Source organism: Ambystoma mexicanum, chromosome 13, assembly GCF_040938575.1.
Source record: "Ambystoma mexicanum isolate Mex_15411 chromosome 13, UKY_AmexF1_1, whole genome shotgun sequence".
NCBI classification, from domain to species: domain Eukaryota; kingdom Metazoa; phylum Chordata; class Amphibia; order Caudata; family Ambystomatidae; genus Ambystoma; species Ambystoma mexicanum.
Genome location: NC_090938.1, coordinates 346,889,432 through 346,895,251, shown reverse-complemented (window position 1 = coordinate 346,895,251; position 5,820 = coordinate 346,889,432).

Genomic DNA, 5,820 nt, shown 5'->3' with positions numbered 1-5,820 from the left:
TCACCAAATTATAAGTCAGGATGATATGGCTGGGGTCTCCCTTCCCCACGTTTTTAGCACGGGATAAGGCGGGACCTTTGAGCACAGCACACTCCTTGGCCTCACCAGCCCGAGGTTACAGTTCCTTTCAACGATGCCAGGACCTTCCCAGGGCCAAGTCTCTTTCATGCAAAAGTCTCTTGCCTGAGAAGTCCTGCTGTACCATAAAGAATAAACAAACAAAAAGTTCCTTTGGTAATCCTTTCACATTGGGTGATTGCTCTTCGCCCTTTGGATCCCCCTCAGCCGGGCTCTAATCCTTCTTGCAACGTTAGCCTCCCTCAATCAAGTTCACAACGTCCTTTCACCCAAGAAATTTATCATTCAACAGTCACAATGTCTTTTCCACAAACTATCCATTGTGGACATCCCTCCGCCAGGTTCACATTTGTCGTCAGAATGTTCACGGGTATATCACTGTTTACCCTCAACTCGCAGGCATCCCTCTATCAGGTTCACATTTGTCAGTTTCACAGTTCAATCAGTTTTCTCCAATTTGTCAAAGACTTTTGAGTATACAAGGGGTTCTGCTCAACCCTCGTAGGACCACTTTAACACTTCACACTAGCCTCTCCTAAGTCCTCTTGGTTAGTTTCAACAGAACAATGCGATCCAAAAAAGGCTTCAGCCAGAGAAATTCGAATGAGTGTCCTGCGACACCTGACCACTCTGCTTCTGAACCTTTTACTAGGGTTTCTTTAATGTTCAAATAAACAAGTTCTTTGTTCAACAAGGTTGCCGCCTGCACCCTTGGGCCCAGCACAGTTCGGTGTTATATCTGTTTTCTCTGACTCACTGCTTGTACTGAATTGTTTCTTGTCTCAGGAGCCAAGGACCGCAACATGGCGGCATGTGCTTCTCCCCACTTATGCTATCAGCACGGGAGGGCCCTGTGTGCCGTTGACACCTGTCATACCACACACCAGCTGGAATTCCCAGTCTTATGTTTTCCCTTTCAGAGGCTTCACGGGTCTGAGTTAAAAAGGGAAAGGGAAATTCCCTCCTCGTTGTCCCTTCCGGTCTTGCTGCCTTTCTCCTCTGTTTGAACAGCCAGTCTGGAATGGCTGTTTCCTCGTGCATTTGGCCTTGCTCGAAGTGTGCTCTCGTGCTCTGCCTTTTATCCCTGTCGGGGAGGGAAAAGGCAGTCTGGTGTGCATAGTTATTGTCAATTGCCTGACTCTGCCTGACCCTTGTTTTAGGACAAACGGCTCTGGTGTTAGTCCGGTAATACCGTATTGTACTTTTTTACCAAATCTAAAAGTTTGCATGTACAAAAAGTCCTAAAAATGCTACCACCAAAGGTTCGAACACCAAAAGTTCAAACCTTTGGTGGTAACATTGTAGGTAAGTATAAAAAAAAAGACTGCAGGGGTGTCCCCCGCAACACCCCGCTCACTATACTGTGTGGTATAGTGAGTGGAGTGTTGCGAGGGACACCCCTGCAACAACTGGAGGCTGCTGGGGTGTCCCCCACAACACCATGCTCTCTATACTGTGTGGTATAGTGAGCAGGGTGTTGCAGGGGACACCATTGCAGCTCCAGGAAAAAAAAGGTCCCTGCAGCGCCAGATCCCAATCACAGAAGTGAAAGGGAACTCCCGCTGCAGGGACACAGCATCTGAAAAGGTAAGTAGGGTTTAAGTATGTTGGAGGTGTGGGTGGGGGTGTGTGTTGGGTGTGTGGTGGGTATGTTGTGCATAGGGGTGTGGGTCTGTGGGGATTTCAATCCATGTTCGCATTGGGAAATGTGCGAACCTTTTGTGGGTCGCACATTTCTCATGCAAGCTTTTCTGTTGCTGACTTTTCCGTGATGGAAAAATCACATAGATCTGTTAGTTCATTGTCTGTCACAGTGTAGGAAAGTGTTCATGTTGGAAAAGTGGATGGGGGTAGAATGTCTGAATATCCTAGGGGATAAGATGGGGAAATGTGTTATAAGGAAGGCGGTACCGCATCTCACCTATCGGTGTCCCACTTCCACTCCCTGAGGACTCCTCATCCAGCTGATCGTCCCACACTGGTCCATCCCCAGGAACTGGATACAATAGCGATGGCCGTGTCCTGGCCACCTAAATGACAGATCCCTGGGGACTAGCGGGTGAGACAACTTCTGGTTTCTCACAGGACACAATAATGTCCAGTGACCTATGAGGAATTGGCATGCGTCGACGCCCAATGTTTAACAGTCTGATCACTATCAGTGCTTTGCCCCTGCCCAACACTGTTCACCCCATAGGATCTTGTAGAGATGGATTTATGAACTCTGGCCAGCCTAGTTTTTGGGAACAGGGTAACCTTCTGGACAAGCCAGACCAATCAAGGTAGCCTTGGTGGCAGTCAAGACTTGGTCTCAGGAGGTGTGAGGGTGATCGAAAGCCCACATTGAGAACACACAGTGAATGACACTACAAATTACTCTGTCAGGTGTATATCAAAAATACATATACATTTGTTAAAGGCCTTTTAAATCAAACACATGCAAAGATCAGCAGTAAAACTGAAACCAATGCAACCCTACTATAAAGCATATATACAGAACCAATGGCCTAAAGGAATGGCACACAGTTTGGGTCCACAACCTATAAGGGAAAGTAGCGAACAGTGTGAATATGCTTTAGTCAATCCACTTTATCAACCCTAACTGAAAGGCAGTCCAGTCCCTAAGAAGAGTGGAGCCTTATGCTCAAATGTACTTTCGGATGCAGATGCATGTGATTGTGTGGTTGGGGAAAAACGGGGTCTCTTGCAGGGGCTGTAGCAGCTCAGGAAGGCAGGCGAGGCAGTGAAGAATAAGTTGCCACTATTTGAGGAGGGTCTCCCCAAGAGGACACAACGGACTGCAAGAATTGGGAATAGCTTGGTAGCACAGGCTACCTCAATAAAGGTGAGTGGCCCTCAGGGGACACTTGTGCGTTCAAATGGATGGATGTGCCAAGGGCCACTGGTAAGGGTTGCAAGTACTCGCCGACCCAAGGTGCACTCCGGCCCAAACTTCGCCAGTCGAGTCCACTTCGTTTGCGGGTTCGATTGCTGCAAAAGTGCGGCTCTGCAGCTTTCTGCGGCTGAGTTCCAGGGATGATTCTGTGGCGGGCCAGTGGCGATTTCTCCCCTCCTGGTGAAGGGATCAACTCTATTTCACTGCAGCTCGTCTCAGGGCAGGGGAGGGCACAGCAGCAGTGCACCCACGAAGTTCGTCACCACGACTGGGCGATACATGACCGTGTGTACTCAGGGTCAGGCGTACTCTCCTAATTCCAGACCTAGGGTGCCTAGGTGTACAAAACTCGGCAGGAGAGTGCCTCGGACCCCGTACTTACGATCTCCAAAGTTTGAAGAGTTAACTCGAGATGGCGGCAGTTCCAGAGCAAAGGTCCTGCGCAAGCTGGTCAGTTCACTGGTTGACCCAGGAACACTTCTGAAAAGGCTCACTTGCAGGTTAAGGTGGAGGTGCTGTGAATAGTTGTTCCCACTATTCAAATGGGGGAAAGCGCCTTTGCAGATGTTCCAGTTCGAGTAGAAGCAAGGGGTCCTGCAGGAAAACAGCAGGATCAGGGTGCCAAACCTTCCAGCGGGTCACCAGCGGTTCCTCAACTCGGCTTCTTAGTTTCAGGATGCTTGGATCTTATCCTAGGTTCAGTGAGAACTGAAGAGATCGACCTATGGGTATTTGGGCCCTTCTCTTATCCAGAATCTCCTTTGCGCCAAAACGAAAATGATGCAATGAGAGACCTGCTCACATACAACCATGCCAGATGTGGACCAATCACGGACCACGGTGGTCCCAGTCCTTCGCAGCAGAGCAGACTCTCTTGCACCCAGGATGTGTATTTGAACTAGACAGTCCAGCCCACATCCTGGAGGCATACGCACAAGGCATGCAGAAGCCTGCAAAAGCTTGGCGTTTCGTGGGAGAATTCATGACCAAATAAGGACTGACCCAGGTCTGCTCGACCTCGGAAAGGCAAAGGGACAAGATGGCCAAAGGACAGAGCAAAGCACCTTGTGGAATGGCCATTTTGGGGTGAAGCCGCTGTCTAGGGGCAAACGTGGTAAACGCGATGTTGACCGAAAGAAAGGGTTAAAAATATGAGAAAAATAACCTCTGTCCAAGGCACATCTGTACTTCTACCGAAAAATCCTTTAAGGGTTTAGAAACGAAAGGAAGACCCCAACGCACTATACTGTAAGGTACTTTGTGCACTCGTATAAATGTAGCAAAGAACTTGCAAAAGAGTGAAAGGCTAAGGGAAACAAAGTCTCCCAGTGCCCACTGTCTTTAAAGGCATGTCAGTTTCCCCATAACAAAGTGAGCGAAAACCCCAGTGGAGTGCAGAAGAAGGCTGAACTCCACTGGCAAAGGTCAGGCTAGGATGGTCAGACAACAGCAAAAAGTTGGGGGGGTGGTGTTCACAACTGGAGGGAAAATTACACATACATGGAAATCTTTCCTAACACATCTGTGTTCCCACTGGGTATTGCGCCTCAGTTTTGACCTTCTCAGGAGCCAACACAGTCCCCCTGGGGGTCCAGATCAGCGGGACTGTTCAAATGATGTGGTAGCACTCCCCAAAGCCATAACCTGCGTAATACATCTGTAATACATCTGTTGATGCAGCTGTGGATAGATCTGGTTGGGGATGGTAAAAGTCTTGCGTATTGATATGATGTATATATGTACTGTGATGGCGTTACATTTTACAGTCAGTTTAACTTTATTTGGTCGTAAGTAAATATGTTCTATATACAGCACTTTGCCAAAAGCGCTATATAAATAACAAATCATTAACCCTGCCCAGCCAGAACTTGGCCATGAGATCAGGCATAGAATTTAGCACCGAGTCCTTATGTCTCTGCATTGTTGTATCATAACACCGGCATGCCATTATGTGTAGTAGTTCCAGGAAACGAGGACTTTCATTAAACATGAAAAGACAATTCTATCGAACCTCAAAACGTACAATACAATTCATGTTTGCTTTACTGTGTAATGGCTAGGTTTTTGTCTTTTAAAAATTAAAATATATACAGAAGAGATCAAATGGTAAGAATTTAGAGAAATAATGAAAGGTGGATTGAGTGACTATCGCCCTATATTCGATTAACATCCCCTTCTGCAACATATTTAAGAAGTGAACCAGCTGTAGATTGGCTGGGAATTGTTAAAGAAATCATTTGTTTTTCTAAGGCTGAATTCGTGTTTATTATGGTTTACTGAATACCTACTTTTCTGATTCAAGTTAGATTGCAGATTCTGACTAGTTGCTATGAATGCTATGTTCTTTGTGACAGTCATTTGGACTGCTGAGCCCTATTATGTTCCAGTTATATATGAGTGCAGCTTGCATTGCTGTAGTGTGGCCCTTAATTTACCTTTTCAGTGTGAGGGTGCGTTTACTGCTCCATCCCATGCACTTTTCTCTATGCAAGCAGAACTTCTACTGTTGTGATCCAGAGTTTATCTGTTCCAGATGTGGCAATCTTGAATTGTTTAGACTCATAATGTGTCTGTTCTATGTGATGAAAGCATTATCTTCTGAGATCCATGGAATACCATATCTATATTAGGAGTGGAGTGTGCACTACCAAGGGTATGTTACACCTGTTGTATATGAGAGGAGCTTCTACTGCACAGACACATTCCTGATCTGTCTCTGTGTGGGAATCTTCCACCTTTGCTTTACATCTTGCACTGATCACCTGGTGTTCTAGATAACTAAAGCCTGCATTGGGGTTTCCCGGATTCGCCTTTCCTGTTTGTATGGGTGAAGCCTGCACGGTTCC